The following is an 11,178-nucleotide window of genomic DNA, read 5'->3' on the forward strand; positions in this document are numbered from 1 at the left end:
GCAAAGTGGGAACTGAGGGGTCCTGTTCACCAGCCACAGCCATACCCCTCTCTTTGGGCACCACTTGGCCTTTTTAGGGAGTCTGAGAGAGGAGGAAGGGAGCTTTCTTCGCACTGTTCCTCCTAACAACAGGAAAGGAGACAAGCCCAGCCTGGGGTGGGGGAGCGTGACAGGGCACCTAGACAAAGGTGCTGATTTTCCAGGCCCTTCGGGACCTTCCCAGCACCCTCATTGCACCTGGCTACTCTGGGGACAACCCTTCAAGAAGCAGGCTCTAGTTGTGGGGAACACAGGGGCCCAACCTCAGGCTAGAGGAGTGCTTCTAATCTCTCTTCCCTTTCCCACTGTCCCTCCCCCCACACCCCCCCACAGAATTTCAGTAGCACCCCCACTCCCGCTGAAGCAGAGGAGGAAAGACCCTGCCATGGCTAAGATACTGTCCTGATACCAGAGCCCATTTTATCGAGGGCCTACTATATGCCAGGCACTCGGTGTGTGGGGCAGATGTTAATTGCTCCAAGCAATCTTGGATCCAAGCGACAACACATTTCTTTGTTTCACAACTCAAATTTAATTCAACTCAGCCCCAGCCTATCTGTAGTGGTGGGGACCCAGCCAGACCAGGCCCTCTGTACCCTGTGGGCAAACCCACATGTGCAGATCAAAAGTCACATAAAAACTTGAATCGGGATGGACCCAGGATCCCAGGCCACAGTGGCCCAAAGCAGATGTCTCCTGACATTCTACCCTGAAATCCTCAGGCCCCAGAGAGATTAGGTCTCTATCACTCTGTCCTCTTTGTAGCCCCTGCATCACTCCTAACCTTAGGTCATTTCCTTTTTGGACCAAAATAAAATCCCTTTTCTTCCTCCTCCAACACCAACATAAGACTTGTTGGCCCAGAGACACCCCCAACTCTAGGCCTGTGTGAGTGCAACTTTCCAGCCCCAACCCTTCAGTCCACTATAGACTATACACATCCACCCCATAGCTCCATGGTGGGTAAAGCATATTCCTTCACCCCTTAATTCTGGACCTAGCCATGTAACTTACTCTAGCCAATGGATGTGAGTGGACACAACATAAACAAAGTCTTGAAGTGTACTTGCATATTTGGCCTTGCTCTCTTGCATTTCTTCCATGGCCAAGCAAAGGCTATACTCCAGCTAACCTGCTGGAGTTCAAAGAAGATGAGACATGGGGAACAGACCTGAACCAGACCCATAGGCCAAGCCCAGCCAAAGTCAGCCATAACTGAGCCAACCTGCTCAGATCTATGTGTTTATTGCTGGATGCCACTGAGAATTCTGTGGTTGTGTGTTAGCTACAGTAGTAAACTGATACAAGGCCTAAGTCTCAGAACAGCACAGATAGAACTTGCTTACCTTTCCTTGGGGTAAGGAGAACAAAGACTTGTCTGCTTTGCCTGGTCAGGGAACATTACCCTTCAGTGTTTTCCTAGTCGATAGCTGCTAAAATAAATTTTAAAATAAAAAATTCTTAGGTAATTTCTCAGTAGGTCTCACTGTTATACGTACTTTTAACTTTCACAAGCACTTTGTGAGGTAGGTCCTATTATCCTCATTCCAGATGTGAGAATCAAGTCATGGGGAAGTAGGATACTTGCCCAAGGCTAACTTTTTCAGCTACAAAAAATAAATAAGACCTCACCAAAGAGATATACAGATGGAAAATAAACACATGAAAAGATGCTCCTCATCAATGTCATCAGAGAAATGCAAATTAAAACAACGATGATGGGAATTCCCTGGTGGTCCAGTGGTTAGGACTCCACGCTTTCACTGCTGTGGGCCCGGGTTCGATCCCTGGTCAGGGAACTAAGATCCCAAAAGCCGCATGGCTCCGCCAAACAAACAAACAAACAAACAAACAATGAGATACCACTACACACCTATTAAAATGGCCGAAATCCAGAACACTGACAACACCAGGTGCTGGCAAACAGGTGGAACAACAGGAACTCTCATTCGTTACTGGTGGGAATGCAAAATGGTACAGCCACTTTGGAAGACAGTCTGGCAATTTTCTTATAAAACAAAGCATATACTTACCATACAATCCAGCAATTGTGCCCCTTGGTATTTATCCAACTGAGTTGAAAACTTATGCTCACACAAAAACCTGCACACAGATGTCTATAGTAGTTTTATTCATAATTGCCAAAACTTAAAAGCAACCAGAATGCCTTTCAGTAGGTGAATGGATAAATAAACTGTAGTATATCCAGGCCATGAACTATTCTTCAGAGAAATGAGCTATCAAACCATTGACAGACATGAAGGAGCCTTAAAAATTCCACCTCATCATAATTAAACATATCAGATCAAAATCTGTCCTAAGAATGGCAGATCCTAAAATGACAGAACGCTTCAGAATTGGGAAAGAACATGAGTAAAGATACCAAACAATATATATTTTTTTAGTGGCAATACTTGAAATATAAAATCTTGAATATTAAATTAAATTCAATTCAAAAATCTGGGCTTCCCTGGTTGTGCAGTGGTTGAGAGTCCGCCTGCCGATGCCGGGGACACGGGTTCGTGCCCCGGTCCGGGAAGATCCCGCATGCTGCAGAGCGGCGGGGCCCGTGAGCCACGGCCGCTGGGCCTGCGTGTTGGGAGCCTGTGCTCCGCAGCGGGAGAGGCCACAACAGTGAGAGGCCTGCGTACCGAAAAAAAAAAAATCAATTTATTCATAAATAAATGGCTTATAAGTGAATATATTTCATGGCTTACGGTGCACTCAGTCAAATTTTGATAATGTTTTTTACTTTTGTTCTGGCATGAACAAGCATAATTTTTTTTAAGTGAAAAGAAAAAAGTTTGGCTAAAGTACAGAAAACCCCAAATAACAGTAGTTTAAAGGGACTTCCCTGGTGGTCCAGTGGTTAATACTCGGTGGTCCCAATGCAGGGGGCCCGGGTTTGATCCCTGGTCAGGGAACTAGATCCACATGCCGCAACTAAAGATCCCGCATGCCACAACTAAGACTTGGTGCAGCCAAATTTTTTTTTCAAAACAACAGTGGGGGGCTTCCCTGGTGGCGCAGTGGTTGAGAGTCCGCCTGCCGATGCAGGGGACACGGGTTTGTGCCCCGGTCCGGGAAGATCCCACATGCCGCGGAGCGGCTGGGCCCGTGAGCCATGGCTGCTGAGCCTGCGCGTCCGGAGCCTGTGCTCCGCAGCGGGAGAGGCCACAACAGTGAGAGGCCCGCGTACCGCAAAAAAAAAAAAAAAAAAAAAAAAACAACAGTGGTTTAAATAAAGTAGAAGTGTATCTCTGTCTCCCTCAAATAAAGTGTTGGCATCCAAGGCTGATAGGGCAACTGCATTCAACCACTAGACCCCCTCTTATTTTTTTACTCTGTCCTTTCCAATGGGCTGTTTCCACTCCTGGTCCCAGATGTCTGCTTGAGCTCCAGCCATTATATCTGCATTCCAGAAAGAAGGATGGAGGAAGGAACAAAGCAGGTCATGCTCCCATCTTTTAAAGATAATTCCTTATATTGCACACTTTATTTCTGCTTATGTTGCACTAGCCAGAAGTTAGACACAGAGCCTATGTCTTTATTCCAATAGATGATGCACACAGGTAAATATTGGGGGCTCTTTACTAAGGAGTAGGGGAGGTAAAGCCCTGCTGTCATATAGAGCAACCAGGGCCCTAATTCAAGCATTCATTCCTTGGACCTACTAGGATCCCAGGCCCAGGCCCCGCCCACTCCTCCACCACATCTCTGCAGAGTCTTCTATCTCCGCCAGAGGGCGCCAGAGCCCTCTGCTTCCTTGTCTTTGTCCTTTCAGACCCAACTGCAACATCTGAGGTGTGGACAGCTCAGCCCAAGTGACCCATGAGAGATCTTCGGGACCCTGCTCTGGTCAGCCTGGAGGCAGGTGGGAGTCATGTAGCTCAGTGGTTAGGAGCCTGGGCTCTGTATGGATCTGAGTTCAAATCCAGACATATCCTTCACCAGCTGTGTGATCACAGAGAATTCACTCAAACACTCTGAACCTGGAGCCTCCCAACAGCTTGTGTGAAAAGCTTCCCACAGGGCCTGGACTGTCAGAAGAGCTCTGTGAGTGCAAAGTGAGAGTGACTGAAGGCTGTGCTCCCACTCTGCCCCCCCCCCCCCCACCAAGATGACCTTCACTCTAATAGATACACCCTGGATTTTCACTCTTTCAAGTATCCCACCAAGCCTGTGGTCTGTCCCTCTGGCTCTCCTCCCCTGTTCACACATCTTGTACTCACTCACGCCTGCTCCCCGAGAGTTTGAAGGCTCTGGAGTTCTTAGGGAAACAGAAGGGCCACCTTCCTCCCCCAAACAGCCACTAGGTCTGAGAGACTGGCTTGGAAGTCAACAGGCCCATGTAGACTTCACAAGAAGATTAGAAGACCTAAGTTACAAATATCTCCCTTTTTCCTTCCTGTGCAAGTTCTGGGCATCCAGTGTGAATACTTGCCAGCCCCAAAGGACCCCATCTGTGCAGAGTTGGATGGAGTTAGAAACACTTAAACCACTACACAGACTTCCAGTTCAAGATGGTGGGCTGAGAACATGTCTCTACCACCCCTAGTGCCTCAAACACCACTAAAAGCACAGTGAGGAAAGAGAAAAGGAAGCAAATCCATCAAAGGGCTAAGGACACGATGGCTGGGGTGGGGGGTGGGGGAGGTATCAACTGTCCAGGGATTTTTATTTGCTTTTAGAAGATAGAAGAAGGGCGGATTGCAAAGAGGCACAAATGGGGGCAGAGGAAAACACAGCTGAAGCCTGCCTGAGAGAAAGCTGCTCCAAAGGCCTGAGCAGGCATGGAAGCAGAAGAGGACCCTCCACGGGAGACAACACCCCTCAGAAGGATGGCAGGAGGCATATGGACCACTCCCCACCGCCCTGCGCACTGCTTATGCTCCAGGGCAGAGGAAATACCCTACATCAATGCGGATACCAATCAGTCCTGCCCTTCAGTCCTAAAGATGAACTTGTCACCAAGTATTACCAGACAGCTGAGAAAAACCAACAAAAGGAGAAGGATTGAGAAAAGAATATCACTGGGCAAAGAGCCCATTTTGTGTGTGTGTAATTTTAAGGTCTTGCACCATCTCAAGCCCTTGTCCAGATATGGGCCATATATAAATATACGTATCCAATATATTTATCTACACACGCACCCACCTTAATGTACTTGCAACTGGATCATTAGAATGTCATAAAATGGACATACATCTGGGTGTGAGCAACTGCGTGTTTCCCATACTACCTGGCAATTGTCATTAAAAACACCAATAAGGGGGAGCAGAAGTGTATTTGACTGGGAGAATGATCTTTGTTTCCTTTTCATTCTTCTTTTTTTTTTTTTGCGGTACGCGGGCCTCTCACTATTGTGGCCTCTCCCGTTGCGGAGCACAGGCTCTGGATGCGCAGGCTCAGCGGCCATGGCTCACGGGCCCAGCCACTCTGCGCATGTGGGATCTTCCCAGACCGGGGCACGAACCCGTGTCCCCTGCATCGGCAGGCGGACTCTCAACCACTGCGCCACCAGGGAAGCCCCATCCTTTTCATTATTCTTAATAAAAGGAGATGGTGAAGAAAGAAAGAAAGAAAGCGTGGGGGGAGGGAGGAAGGAAGGAAGGAAGGGAGGGAGGGAAGGAAGAAAAAAGAATAGCAAATACCTCTTCAGGGCTTACTGTGGGCCCGGCCATGGTCTAAGCATTTTACATTCAGTAACTCATGTAACGACCCTCTGAGCTAGGTGCTATTATTATCCTTTCTGAGAAATGGAGTCACAGAAAGGCAACATAGCTTGGCTGAGGCTTACATAGCTAGCAAAGGGCAGAGAGATGGAATGTGAACCCAGGCAGTCTGTTTCTTGCATTATACTCTGAACTATTCAGCTATACTGCCTCTTTAATAAATTAAGTAAAAGGTGAACAAACTGATCCCAGAGGAAATAGATAAGGAACAGAGGAGAATTTATAAAAAGAAAGATTCTAATGCTATTACATTCATAAAACAAAAAGGGGAAGCTATGAAAAAAAAAGCAAGAAATAATTCTTGGAATTTTAAGCTAGAATCACTGAAATAAAAAGGAATTCAATAGGAAGGAGTGTGAACATCTGTGGTTTGGGTGTACAAAATGAATTCATTCTTCTTTTGGTAAAAACTACTCTGATTTCCCTCCTATATTCTCAAGTCCTGTGGATTGGGTTTGATTGACCCCCCACCCCCACCCCTACATTTGCTACATGAGAGAAGCATGTTGCTCCTGGCAGACCACAGTGAGGAGCCAGGGAATGACGACAACACTGAGTGCAGAGGAAAGCTATATAGTGACCCTGGGTCCTTGATGACATCATTGGAGTCCCTGGATCAAGCCTTACCTGAAGCTAAAGGGGTGAGTGCTTCTCACTCTCAATATCCACTGATCAAATCCCACTGGACTCCAATTATTCTTGCCTCAGTTGTGTGTCCAACCCTCATCAGTCACCATCAAGGTAAACTGCCAGGCATTGGGTATAGCCCACTCCTGAAGGTACTGCAATTGGAAAAAAACCCAAATCATACAGTTGGACTGGGGAGCAGCAGTTCACCAAAAGAAAGGGGAAGCGAATGGAATGCTGGATAAACTCAACAACAGCTACCATATCTCACTACATATACAAAGGACCCAGCATGGGACAGTGTATATGGCAAGTTGACTTTGTGGTAACATAATGGAGACAACATCTGTTTCTTCTCTCAGAAACAAAGAAAAAAAAAAAAAAAAAGGTAATTAGAAAACCAGAAACAACAAAATCTATTCCAGGAACCAAATGTGGAGCAAACACATCTGAAGCATGATTCTGAGAAATTAGTGGAGTGAAACAAAAGAGAATCTACTTAACCTTAACATTTGAGACACCAAATATTCTTCCTCAAGCAGCATAGGGTGGAGGAAATGCCATTACACTTCCTTCTCAGTAGAGGTATCTTATTACTTGGTTCTGCAGTAAATAATGCTTAGATAATCATAAAATTGGTTGCTTTTCAGTTTTCAGAATCAACGTAAAGACAAAGAATGGAAGATTTAATTATAATTACAGTACAGGATATAAGTGTTATAAACCTTGACCATGGAAATGCAAAGATAAAACCAACAGAAATTAGAAGGAGGTGGGGAAGGAAGATAGCAGATGGCATAGAGGGGCTAGTTCTTTTTATATAGCGGCAGGGCTCAAGAAATTCTGTCCGAAGTTGACGAACGAGGACTAAGTTTTAAACTCAGACTGTTTACAACTATGAATAACACCAAAATAAGCCTGCAATAATAATACAACTAACACAATTGAGAAAGTAGGCATGGGGAGATGAGAGATAGTGTGATTTAAATTCTTGCTTTAATGATGAGGTATCATTAGATGTTCTTTTGAGTTACTAAATTGAGAAACAGCAGTAAAGCATATTACTTAAAACTATGATGTTAAGACTCTGGAGTATCTAGCAATGGAAGATGTTCTGAGGAGTGGAACTGAGTGTGGAGAATTTTGCTTTTCAATTTGTGTCATTCGGTATTGGCTGAGTTTCTTTACCTACACTTACAGCACCAGAGCAGCAGCCCCCCACACACCCACCAGGCTCCACCTCCTATGTTTACATGGAGGTTTGCCACTCATCTCCCACCTCCTTCTGGTTTATTTTCCTGCATTGCAAAGGCTAGACAACTAAATTTACATTTCCCAGACCACCAGCTACCTTAATGTCACCACGCCATCCAGCCATAATTAATTTCCCACTTCAGCAAACTGGTCAAATAATATAGTCTCTCCGGGCTTCCCTGGTGGCGCAGTGGTTGAGAATCTGCCTGCCAATGCAGGGGACACGGGTTCCAGCCCTGGTCTGGGAAGATTCCACATGCTGCGGAGCAACTAGGCCCGTGAGCCACAATTACTGAGCCTGTGCGTCTGGAGCCTGTGCTCTGCAACAAGAGAGGCCGCGATAGTGAGAGGCCCACGCACTGCGATGAAGAGTGGCCCCCACTTGCCGCAACTAGATAAAGCCCTCGCACAGAAATGAAGACCCAACACAGCCATAAATATATAAATAAATAAATATTAAAAAAATAAAAAAATAATAGTCTCTCCCAAAAATCTGGAACTGGGACTAAGAGACACCATTTGGCATCTGCTTGTAGCTGAAATGAAGAGCAAATACATTCAGGAGCTGTAGAATGATCACATGCATGGAGAAAAAAAAAGTAAACAAAAGGTAATCTGTTAAGAGAATTAAAAGACAAGCACAGACTGGGAGAAAATATTTGCAAAACGTATCTGATAAAAGATTGTATCTAAAATATACAAAGAACTCTTAAAGCTCAACAATAAGAAATCAAACAACTCCATTTAAAAATGGGCAAAACATCTGAACAGATACCTCATCACAGAAGGTATATAGATGGCAAATAAGCATATGAAAAGATGCTGAATATCATATGTCATTGTGGAACTGCAAATTAAAACAACAACTATCAGAATGGTGAAAATCCAGAACACTGACAACACCGAATGTTGACAAGGATTTTTGTTGTGGAGCAACAAAAACTCCCACGCATCGCTGGTGGGAATGCAAAATGGTACAGCCACTTTGGAATATAGTTTGGTGGTTTCTTACAAAGCTAAATATAGTCTTACCATATGATCCAGCAATCACACTTCTAGATATTTCCCCAGTTAAGTTGAAAACTTATGTCTGTACAAACCCCAGTACACAAATGTTTATAGAAGCTTTATTTATAACTGCCAAAACCTGAAAGCAACCAAGCTGTCCTTCAATGAGTGAATGAATAAATAAACTGTTACATACATAGAATGGAATATTATTATTCAGTACTAAAAAGAAATGAGCTGTCAATCCATGAAAAGACATGGAGGAACTTTAAATACATGTTACTAAGTGAAAGAAGCCAGTCTGAAAAGGCTACATATTGTATAGCCTTTGGAATAGTAGGAATTGTATAATTCCTACTATTTGACATTTTGAAAAAGGCAAAACTATAGACAGTAAAAGGATCAGTGGTCATCAGGTATTCGGGGAAAGAATAGGTGAAGCACAGGGGATTTTTAGGGCAGTGAAACTATTCTATATGACACTGTAATGGTGAATATCTGATATTATGCATTTGGCAAAACCCACAGATGTACGATATAAAGAGTGAAATTTAATGTAAACTATGGACTCTAGTTAATAATGTATCAGTATTTGTTCATTAATTATAACAAATACATCACACTAGTCCAAGATGTTAATAATAGGGGAAGCTGTGTGTGAGGGAGGGGATAGATGGGAACTCCCTACTATCTGCTCACTATCTTTGTAAATCTAAAACTGGTATTAAAAAGAAGTCTAATAAAAAGGCAGTCTGCAGCAAGAGAAGAATTTAGCAGATACACAGAGAGCAGAAGAAGGAGGAAAGTGGCCAGGGCGACAGCTCCCTGCTGCTGGCCTATTTCCAGTTCCTTGTTCCAGACCCTTGTGGAGCCCAGATGCACTCCTCTGCCCCCACATTCTATAACATACATACCCCTGTGATATGAGCTTCTCCTTTACTTTTGCTGCTCTAATGGGTTTTTATTGCTTGTGTGGCACTTCTCAAGCCATCATCCAAGTGGACCAGTCTCAGGTGATGTTATGACAGATGAGGTCCAGTCTAGCAATCAAAAAGTAATTTCAACACATTTCAAGTTGTGTTTTCTTGAACACCATGAAAGGGATTTTCACACTACAACAGCACATTATAAAACCTCTTTTTTTTCCTTCTCCAATCCACTTTGCCACACACACCACAGCTGCTCTTAAAATTATCTCTCTAAAAACTCTTCCAAACAATTTCCTCCAACCCTAGTCCATATACCTCTTGTCTTCCCCCAGCCTCCCTCCATCCTGAATCTGCAGCATAATAGCCAAGAAGCGTGCTGAGGAGACAGAACCCTCCTCCTGAAACCTCGGAAGCCGGTGGATGAAATTGAGCAGCAGAGCCAGAACAGTCTTTCTGGGCAAGAGAGGGACAGGCTGCCTCCTGGGCAGGCCTTGTCTGCTCTTCCACACAGCACACTCTGTCTTGCTGATCTCATTGCTCTGGTGGCTTCAATTCCCATCTCCGTGAGAATGACTGCCAAATTTCTACCCACAACTCCAAACTCTGCTCTGTGCTCCAGGTCCATTACCCACTGCCTAGTCAACATTTTTCCTTAGGGTCAAATCAGATAGGATTACATTCTGCTATGAGTAACAGAGACTGAAAATACAGGGTCCTAAACAAAGGAGTTTGTTTCTTTCACGTTTAAAGGTCTGCAAGTACTCAGCCCTGGGTGGGCATGGGCTATTGCTGAGTGCCAGTCTCCTTGCTGGTCGCTTTCTGCTATCACTGGGGTGTATCCCTCAACCTTATGGTCCAACATGGTGGTTAGAGCTCCAGTCATCCCATCAACATTCCAGGCAGCAAGATGGAGAAAAGCAGGATGAGGAACAAGAAACAATGGGCAACCAACAGCAGTGTTTAAAAGCTGAAAGACGCTATGGAACACTTCTGTATGGCTGAAAAGAGAAGTTTCTATTATGAAGAAAAAGAAACTAGATAATAGGGGAGGGGGCATCCAGCACTGTCTACACAGCATTCCCTCCAACTTAACATGGCTGAAAGGAAAGTATCTTCTCTCCCCCAACATCTTCTTTTCCCTTAGAGTCGTGGCCCTTTTCTGTACCCCCATACCCTAGCAGAGAGGCCATTCTGTGGGACAGGGGTTGGCAAGGGGAGGTGCTGCCCAAGGTAAGTGAAGGCGTGAGCAGAGAAGGGGTTGTGCAGTGAAGCTGAACTCCTGGTGGTCAGGACTAGAGACCAAAGATCCCAAACAGAAGATGTCCAAGTTGAGCAAGTGGGGTTGAGGGTTCCTGAGCAAAGAACCAACATGCCTGCTGGGGTAGGGCACAAGGGAGGACTGTACTTGAAAGCATCAGGCACACAGACAGCCAGCCCCTCATCCAGCTATGGAGTCTGCTGATTCCTTTCTGCCTCCTGCTCACTCCACCCTCCATGCCTTTGTCTGCAGCTTCCTCTTCTTGGAATGCTCTGCCCACTTCTCCACATGGATGACTCTCTCAGTCATCCTTCAGGATGCAGATCAA

This window comes from Phocoena sinus, chromosome 15 (genome assembly GCF_008692025.1).
Source record: "Phocoena sinus isolate mPhoSin1 chromosome 15, mPhoSin1.pri, whole genome shotgun sequence".
NCBI lineage: Eukaryota > Metazoa > Chordata > Mammalia > Artiodactyla > Phocoenidae > Phocoena > Phocoena sinus.